At 41.7% G+C, this 9,981-nt stretch overlaps 1 pseudogene; it reads left to right on the top strand.

Annotated features, from left to right (window-relative positions):
- Positions 1-1,192: 1,192 nt before the first annotated feature.
- LOC100959040 lies at positions 1,193-6,313 on the top strand (annotated as a pseudogene).
- The last annotated feature ends 3,668 nt before the right edge of the window (positions 6,314-9,981 follow it).

Below are 9,981 nucleotides of genomic sequence, written 5' to 3'. Positions count from 1 at the left end.
GGAGACTCGCTTGAGCCCAGGAGTTGGAGGTTGCTATGAGCAGTGAAGCCATGGCACTCTACCCAGGGGCTCAGCTTGAGGCTCTGTTTCAAAAAAAAAAAAAAAATTATCCACAACTTACGATGAAGAGAGGAAATAATATTAGACTGAGATACTATTCACCAGTTCCAGCCAATGATGATTTAATTGTCGAAAGGAGTGTACTTTTTTTGCTGTGTCATCTTTTAGTGACTAAGGCCTAGGTTCTGTGATGTCATACATTACATGTTATTTGTTAAGTTACAGATTTTTTTTTCCTGGTAGAGATGCAAGCGATTTCTGCCCAGTAGAAAAATAATCTCAAAGGTTTTGTAACTAATTCAGCAATCTTCTTCTGTCGGTCTAACATTCCTGTATGATTACAAAAACCCAGTTCCTCAAAATGCTCTTTGAACCAGTTTTTCCATCTTACATCAGATTGGGCGTGTGAGGCCTTTGCCTTATTGTTTTGATTAAGAAAACTATCCATAGGATGTGACATTCCTCTCTCTGTTGTGATTTTATACCTGTCATACATACTGTCCCCCGGTATCTTGTTATTATCTTTGATTTATTATCTTTTGATATCGTTTCTTATTCATAATACAGATACTCTGGACACTTGGTACTTTTTTGATACATTCTTGATGGGAAATATATATCATATATGAAAACCAACATTGCAATTCTAAGTTTTAAAACCATTACACACGCCAATCAAAACACATTCAGGATAGGTCCCTGAACACCAACTGGGGACTCTCTACTCAGTCAGGCCCATTGGAGCAAACTGGATCTGTAGGAAAAGCTTGGCATTTGGAAATTGAGCATGAGAGGAGGTATTATGTACTGTCCCTACCTTTTAGAAGGCTGCTTCTAGGTAGTTTAGAAACAGGCCTTTCTGTCTGAAGAAGCAGCTTGCTTTAACTTTCCAAACATCAAAGTTTTTATTTAGGTAAAAGTTTATTTTCCTGTGGAATCCTGATGGCTTGGAGCAGCGTGAAGGAATGAGATCTACTTTCCATTCATAGTTTTCAAAGACCTCTTTGACAGTCAAAAGATTCTTTATTCTTAGATTCCTTTAGAGATTTTCAGGGACACTCACTCTGTGATCCACCTCCCTGGGCACTTAGCATTCCCTCCACCCCCTGGCTTTGAGCAGCGACTGGCAGGCATGGCGTGTAAGTGGTACAACCTTGCCCCTGCTTGGGGGGTGGGGGAATGGCATGGAGAGGCACATGCACCCACGGCCCCTGGGGAACAGACCCAGTCTCCTCTTGGCCTTTGATTGCATCCTTCCTTGCTTAACTCTGTCCCTCCCCAGCCCCACTTACACATAAATTCTCTCAGGATTTGCTTCTGGAAAACCCAACCAACCACACTAAGTTTGCTTTAGCCCACCATAGCTATAGATTATATTTGAAATTATTATTGTCCCCCCTCTACTTCTGAGCTTTCTTCACAAATAAAATCCTGTAGGCCTTTCCCCCTTGCTCAAAATTGAACCCACAAAAAAACCCTTTTGGAATAAAATGTCCCTATCAATCTTCCAAGGTTCTTTCTGTGAATGACGTCACCGTCTAACAAACTACAGGAACAGCACCCTCGTGCTGCACGATCTGCCCGCTGGCCGGGCCGAGGAGGGATTCCCAGGCTGTTCCTAGGAATGCCATGTGGTTCGCCTCTCACACTTCTCTCCCTAGCCACATCCTCTTTTAAAATAATGCCCTCAGTATTTGCGTGTGCTCTGTGGCGTGGATGGCAAATGCTGTTACTAGCTTCAACTTTGAAATGATCAACTAATTCATTCTTCAAGTAGTAGGTTAGTAGTCATGTCATGTGATTGATTGAAATACCCCCAGGGCTTCCCCTACCACTCAGGGAAAAAGCTAAGATTCTTCTCTTAGGATCTTCCCACGATCTCTGCTTCCCCACCACGCCCAACCCAGACTGGCCTCCTTTCTCCTTAAACACACCAAGCCACACTGACCTCAGGGCCTTTGCACTTCCTCTGCTGTCCTGTTCTTCCCACAGTTATCCACATGGCTTTTAGGTTTCTTCTCAAACGTCGCCTAAGAGCCTCTCTGACCATTCTATAATGAACATCAACTCCCCTGCCTATCCCACTCAGCCCTCACTCCCTCGATGCTTTATCTTGCTTTATTTTTTAATCAGCCCTCATCTCCATCTGAAATGCTTTACTGTGCTTGTCTTCCTGCTTATGGTCTGTCCCTGTCTAGAATGTAAACTCTATGAAGGCAGGGTCCACGTCTATTTTGTTCTCTGCAGTCTCCCCAGCACCTGGAACAGAGTGGGTAGTCAATAAATATTCCTTGAAATGAGGGAACAAATAAATGAAGAAGTTTACACCACATCACTTTTCCTCTGTGAAGTGGAGTAATTAAAACCAGGATTCAACATCATGTTCTCAAATGGTTTTTTCTCCCCCTTTTTAATTTTTAAACATAATTCTAAAATGTTTTATTTATAAGTGTCTTAAAAGTTATAGGCTCCTTCTTGCAACAAACATTACAGGTATGTTATAATCCCACCTGCTGAGGTAGGGCTGGCTTTGTTTGCTTTTAGAATATTAGACTGATCCTAAACATCAGAAATATGACTTTCAGCCTGGAGATTACAGACATGATTCCAAAGTCAGACTGTTTGGATTCAAACCTGTTGGCTAGGCAACCTCAGATGCATTACTTGATCTGTGGTTTTGTCTTTGTAAGATGGAAGTAATAACAGAAACTTTCCACAAAATTGCTGAGGATTAAATAACTTAAAGCAACAGCAACAACTTATAAAAGTGTACATTATGTTGTAAACACAACATAAATTATCTGTTTTTTCCATTTAGCAATGGATCTCAGATAGCTCTCCAAAACAGTATCTATAGATTAAACTTAGTCCATGAATACTTGCATAACATTCCCCGGTGTGGATTAGTCAAAGGTATAATTTTTTCAACCTTTACTCTAGTGATAGACACACAGATTTTTTTTCTTTTTCTTTTTTTTTTTTTGAGACAAGAGTCTCACTGTGTTGCCCTCAGTAGAGTGCCATGGCGTCACAGCTCACAGCAACCTCAAGCTCTTGGACTTAAGCAATTCTCTTGCCCCAGCCTCCCAAGAAGCTGGGACTATAGGAGCCTGGCTTTTTTGTTGCAGTTGTCATTGTTGTTTAGCTGGCCTGGCCAGGCCAGGCTTGAACCCACCAACCTTGGTGTATTTGGCTGGTGCCCTACTGACTGAGCTTCAGGCACCACCAGACACACGGATTTTTTTTTTTTTTTTACATATACATGTGATTATTAGGTTTCAACTTTTAGTCTTCACAGAATTAAAAAGGCTTAAAAATTTAACAACAATAACAATGTTTAAGATAAGGACCGGAAACAAAAACCTCATAAAGAATGAATGAAGATAAATACATTCAGAAAAGAAATCAGACGAGTGCTGCAACGAAGTATTAGGCAGTAGTAATAATAGTAATGCAAAGAAAGTAACATTCACATTGTCAAATAAGAGTATGACTATTATAGAATGCTTAGACTCTGAGGTTCAGTATAGAGTCATCAATTAACTTATTATTTTTTCCCAAAGTCTCAAAAAATAGACAACTAATATTTATAAATAAGAATAAAAGATAATTTCAAAAAAAAAGATCATGCCAAATCTTACAGACACTAGAAAAAGAAGAAATACTTCAAAATCATTCTGCTTAATCTGGATACCCCTGATATTAAAATTGGAAGAAATATATTATTATAAAGGAGAAATTACAAACATAATTCACTTTTAAATGAGGATGCAATATCCTGTATGACACACAGATTTTTATAGTTTCTACCAGGACACACAGTGCTACAATACCTACCCTTGACAGTAGGTGCTTGTAAATTGATACATTATTTCTCTAGGATAAAAATCCCAGAAGTGAGATGGCTGGGCAGAAAGGTCTGTGTTTATTTAACTTTAATAAAATTACCAAATTACTTTTTTAAACTATTAGCAATTATCCACACACCCACAGATCATATATACGTGTTGGTCCCTTTTTCTGCATCCTCACCAGAACTCTGTAACATTCCTAAAGTTCTGCCAAGCAATGACAAAAATACGGAATCTTGGTTTTATTTATTTGCTTTTAAATTTTCAAACTATTAACAATGTCGATCATTCCTTCATACACTTACAGGCAATTTTTACTTCCTATCCCAGGAGATGTCCGATCACACTCTTTGTTCATGGTTCAGGATTATCATTTTCTTATCAATTTGTATAAGAGGGACCAGAGAACCCTTTTCGGCATGTGTGGCAAAATATTTTTTCCCAGTCTAATGGGTTTGTTTTTGGACTTTGTTATATCTTTTGTACTCTTTTATGTTTTAAGGTAGTCAAATTTGCCTGTTTCTACTTTATGATTTGGATTTTTTTTGTATTTGTAATTTTTATAAAGATATTCTAAGTCCCAAATCATAAAAACATCTCCCTAGAATTTCATATAATGAGTTTATTAATTATAATAGTTAATATCTTCAATCTGAAGTATATTTGTATGTCAGATAAGGGTGCAACTATTATAGATGAATGGATAATTGAGTCAGCACCATTTATTATGTAAACCACTTTTTTTTTTTTTTTTTTGAGACAGAGCCTCAAGCTGTCCCCCTGGGCAGAGTGCCGTGGCATCACAGCTCACAGCAACCTCCAACTCCTGGGCTCAAGCGAGTCTCCTGCCTCCGCCTCCCAAGTAGCTGGGACCACGGGCGCCCGCCACAACGTCCGGCTATTTTTTAGTTGCAGCCGTCATTGTTGTTTGGCGGGTCCAGGCTGGGGATTCGAACCTGCCACCTTAGGTGTACATGGCTGGCGCCTTAGCTGGTTGAGCTATAGGCGCCGAGCCATGTAAACCACTCTTTGCTCATTTATTTATTAAATTCTCAAGCATATTTTGATCTTTTTCTTGGATTTCTATTCTATCTTTCCTATCACTTTGTCTAGTCCTGTGCTAAAACTATCTGGATTACAGTCATTTTATGTTACATTTCACTAATTGGTAAGACAAGGCTCTCACAGCCTTCTTTAAAAACATTATTAGTGGGTGGTGCCTGTGACTCAAAGGAGTAGGGCGCTGGCCCCATATTCCCTAGGTGGTGGGTTCAAACCTGGCCCTGGCCAAAAAAAAAAAAAAGAATTATTGGCCACTTCTAGATATTTAAACTTCTGTCTTGATTCTAAGATAAGTTTTCATAGATTTTTAAAGTCTATTGTGATTCAAGTAAGAATGGAAGTACATTAATCTTATTTATTAGGGAAGAATAGACATTTTTCTTATATTGAGTCTTCTCCCATCCATAACGTGGTATATCTCTCCATTTATATAGATCTTATTTTACATCTTTAAGAAATATTTTACGGCGGTGGCCTTGGGAAGGGCCATAAGTTCCACCACACTACTGGTGGCTCCTTCCATGCAGCTTGGAGAAGGCTCAATAATCTCCAGCTCCACCATGACTGCTAATGAATCTCTGAGATTCTGATGAATCCCATGCCCGCAATGCAGTGGGAAATGTCCTGGTCAGTGAGCTGCTGGATGCTCTGGCCCAGCGGGAGGAGCAGCGGCCGTGTGTCCTGATCTTCAGAGGTGGAGTGAAGGGTATGTTCTCTGCATGTGCAGACCTAAAGGGGCAGGGCAAATGACTGAGGCAGAAGTGGGCATCTTTGTCTGGTGAGAGTCCTATTGAAAGAGATTGCAGCCTTCCCTGCACCCACCGTTGCTGCTATAGATGGGTTTGCCTTGGGTGGAGGCCTGAAGCCTGCCTTGGCCTGCGACCTGGGAGTGGCAGCTTCCTTGGCTGGCAAGGGACCAGGGGCAGGTAACCTCACCTACAGCACCTACTTCCCCCTTCCACCTCCCCAATCCCATGCTATCCAGGGTCCTCCCCTGCTGTCCTCTTGTGCCCTGTGTTATGGGCTCTGACCTTCCATCCTAAGTCTATCTGCTCCTGAGAAGTTTTACCTAACTCCCAAGCCGAGCCTTCTCTGGACTCCCAATTCCAACACAGATTCTTCACCCTGACCCGTCCACCTGGCAGGAGGAACTCAGAGGCAACCTGCTGCCTGGAGTGGCCCTAGTGAAAGAGCTCATTTTCACGGGCCAAAGACTAAGTGGATAGCAGGCCTATGCACCGGGGCTGGTGAATCACGCTGGAGCCCAGAACCAGGAGGGTGATGCCACTTACCACTGGGCACAAGCACTGGCCCAAAAGATCCTGCCCCAGGTGTGGTGACAGCCAAGGTCAGACCTGCGCTACGGGGAAGGCGCAGTGTTCTCCAGAGCTGTATATCCATTCACCCAAAGATAAAAACTTAACCCTTTTTGGAGTTTTTCATCTATTCACCATCCAGTAAACGAAATCGAATCAAATTTTAATTTTTAATTAAAATGAAAATCGAAAATAGAATCAAATGGGCATGAATGCCCTCAGGTTAACACTGTCCAAAAGACCTTCATGAGACATTTTGCTCCTCAGTGACACCAGCCACGTGTGGCTCCTGGCGACGGTATTATAACATAGCCTTAAACCGTCCCAAAGACTGAAAAAGCGAGATTCTAAGAGGAATACAGAACTTGTAGACCATCTTTCCTTTCCTACCATACTGCCTGGTACAGAAATTCTTGAAATATATCATGCAGGACAGGAAGAAAAAAAGAAAAAGAAAGATTTTACAGTCTGATTAATTTAGGAGCTATACCTTCCTTTTTTATTGCTAAGAATTGTATAGTTTTTGTCACAATTATAAACTGACATCTCTCTTTCCAACTGATTTCTAGCACTCTCCAGACTCTTTATTGTGTCGTGTAGAAGAAACACCTCATTCCTTGCCTTGTCAAAATATCATTGACCTTTTTTCTTTTAAAATTTTCCATTATTTTAGCTCTGAAAATTTACAGTAAGTTTAAAAAGCTATGTCTGCTTTATATCATGTGCTGTATCTATAACACGTGTGATTTGGCCCGGACAGAAAGTTTATCATCGTGTCTAGGTTTTACCTATGAACCAAAAAGGTATTTTACAAATATCTGTGAGAAGAAACCATAGGCAGGCAGGATTGGAAGTTGGACGTGGGATTACTTTGCATTCACATGTGTAGTTGAAAAGTCTGTTAAGTGACTAGTGCCTGCACCATTCACTGTGCTTATCGATCCTCCTTTCAGGAGTGTTTCCACAACCCAGACCTCTGATTCAAAGAATAGTGGCCCCAGAGTGTGAACAGGAAGTAAGAGAGATTCAGCATCAGGACGGGCTCTTGGCCGAATCCACCAGCTGCCAAGGCTGACATGTAGTTGTGGGGAGGTGCAGGGCAGAATGCAGAGGGCAAGCCACATCAGCTTCCGTGCCGATGGCCATCTGTTCCAGCTGCAGATTGCAGGGGGGAGGTGGCCAAGTTCCTCCTAGTGGCAAAGCTCTGGGACAGAAAGTCTAAAGCAATTCCTGGGTCAGGCTAACCATAAATGTCAGCCAAGAAACGTCTCTAAAGACAGAGGGGCACAGTCACCTGTACAGGACAGACCTCAGGGCAAGTCTTCAGTCCAGAGCACTCAGCAGGGTACCAGTTGGAACTGAGGGATTAAAAATGAGGCAAAAGGCCAGTGCCACCAATGGAGGCAGCAAGCGGGCAGAGCAACGCCAGGATCTGATAACACTAATGCTGGTCTGGGAGTCACCGAGCACAAACGGCCACCAGTATACATCAGATCCTGCATCTGGCCTCTTAGTTCTTTGACCTCCAGACCTTCCATGACTTTGCCCTTTACCCCAACTACTCACATGATAATATCTAGATCAAGTCATTGCCAATGACCGCAGTTCTTCCCTAATTGCAGCTCCATGCACCCCATTTTCTGACCACCCCACTTCCTGTCTGTGCAGCTTACTCCCCCTGTTACCTAAAGACCACTCATCTTTCACTCTTACCAGATGGTGATTCTCACTGTCCCTTATGCTCTGAAGTTCATTTCTACCTCTTGGCTCACCTTAAAGTCCATGGACGATCATTTTATAAGCAGCATACCTCACTTTATTATGCTTTGCCTTATCCTGCTTTTGCATTTTTGAAAAATTGAAGATTTGTGGCAACCCTGCACCAAACAAGTCCACTGGTGGCGTTTTTCCAACAGCATAGGCTCGGTTCGTGTGTCTGTGTCAAATTTCAGTATTTTTCCTAATATTTCACATTTTTTCATTTTAATTATATATGCTATGGTGATCTATAATTAGTAGTCTTTGATATTACTATTGTAATTGTTTGGGGGCACAACAAATTGTACCCATATAAAACCACAAACTTAATAAACACGTGTGCATGTGTGTGTGTGTGTTCTGACTATGCCATGGACCACCCATTTACTTATTTCTCTTACTCTCCTCAGGTATCTCTATTCCTTGGGACACAACAATATTGAAATTAGGTCAGTTAATAGGTGTTCAAGTGAGAGGAAGAATCCTACATCTCTCATTTTAAATCAAAAGCTGAAAATGATTAACCTTAGCAAGGAAGCCTTGTCCAAAGTCAAGACAGACCAAAATTAGGCCTCTGGCACCAAAGAGTTAGCCAAGTTGTGAATGCAAAGGAAAAGTTCTTGAAGGAAATTAAAAGTGCTACTTCAGTGAACACAGGAATGATAAGAAAGTGAAACAGCCTTATTGCTGATATGGAGAAGGTTAACGTGGTCCATATAGAAGATCTAATCAGCCATGTCATTCCCTCAAGCCAAAGTCTAATCCACACGAAGATCTTAACTCTCTTCCATTCTGTGAAGGCTGAGATAAGTGAGGAAGCTACAGAGGAAAAATAGGAAGTCAGCTGAGGTTGGTTCATGAAGTTCAAGGCAAGACACTGTCTCTGAAGCATAAAAGTATAAAGTGAAGCAGCAGGTGCTGATGGAGAAGTCACAGCAAGTTACCCAGAAGCTGAGATTATGGAGGAAGGCAGCTACCCCGAATAACAGATCTACAGTGCAGAAGTAGTAGCCCTGGCTCAGCACCTATAGCTCAACAGCTAAGGCTGAAGGGTTCGAACTTGGCCTGGGCCTGCCAAACCACAATGACAACTACAACAAAAAATAGCTGGGCATTGTGGTAGGCACCTGTAGTCCCAGCTACTCAGGAGGCTGAAGCAAGAGAATTGCTTAAGCCCAAGAGTCTGAGGTTGCCGTGAGCTGTGACACCATGGTACTCTACCTAGGGTGATATAGTGAGACTCTGTCTAAAAAAATGAAGTAGCCCTATATTGGAAGAAGATGCCATCTAGGACCCTCATAACTAGAAAGAAGTCAATACAAAGCTTCAAAGCTTCAAAGGACAGGCTGGCTCTCTTGTTAGGGGGTAATACAGCTGGTGACTGTAAGTTGAAGCCAATCATCATTTATCATTCTGAAAATCCTATGACCTTTAAGGAAAATGCTAAATATACTCTGCCTGTGTTCTCGAAATGGAAAATTAAAGCCTGGATCCACATCTGCTTGCAGGATGATTTACTGAATATTTTAAACCCACTATTGAGACCTACTGCTTAGACAAAAGAGTCCCTTCAGAATATTATTTCTTGTTGACAATACCCCTGATCACTCAAGAGCTCTGAGGTAGAAGTAAAGGAAATGAATACTGTTTTAATGCCTCTGGACACAGCATCCACTCTTCAGGCCCTGGATGAAGGGGTAATCTTGACTTTCAAGTCTTCTTATTTAAGAAATACATTTCATAAGGCTATAGCTTCCATAGATAGTAATTCCTTGGATAAATCTGTGTAAAGTAAATTGAAAATCTTCTAGAAAGGATTCATTATTCTAGAAGCCATAAAGAACATTTGTGGGGCCAGTGCCTGTGGCTCAATGAGTAGGGCACTGCCCCCATATACTGTGGGGGTGGCGAGTTCAAGCCCGGCCCCAGCCAAA

The sequence above is a fragment of the Otolemur garnettii genome, unplaced genomic scaffold (assembly GCF_000181295.1).
Source record: "Otolemur garnettii isolate 467f Iridium unplaced genomic scaffold, OtoGar3 scaffold00070, whole genome shotgun sequence".
NCBI classification, from domain to species: domain Eukaryota; kingdom Metazoa; phylum Chordata; class Mammalia; order Primates; family Galagidae; genus Otolemur; species Otolemur garnettii.
The sequence above is the reverse complement of the archived record's forward strand: the minus strand, read 5'-3'. Positions and strand labels throughout refer to the sequence as shown.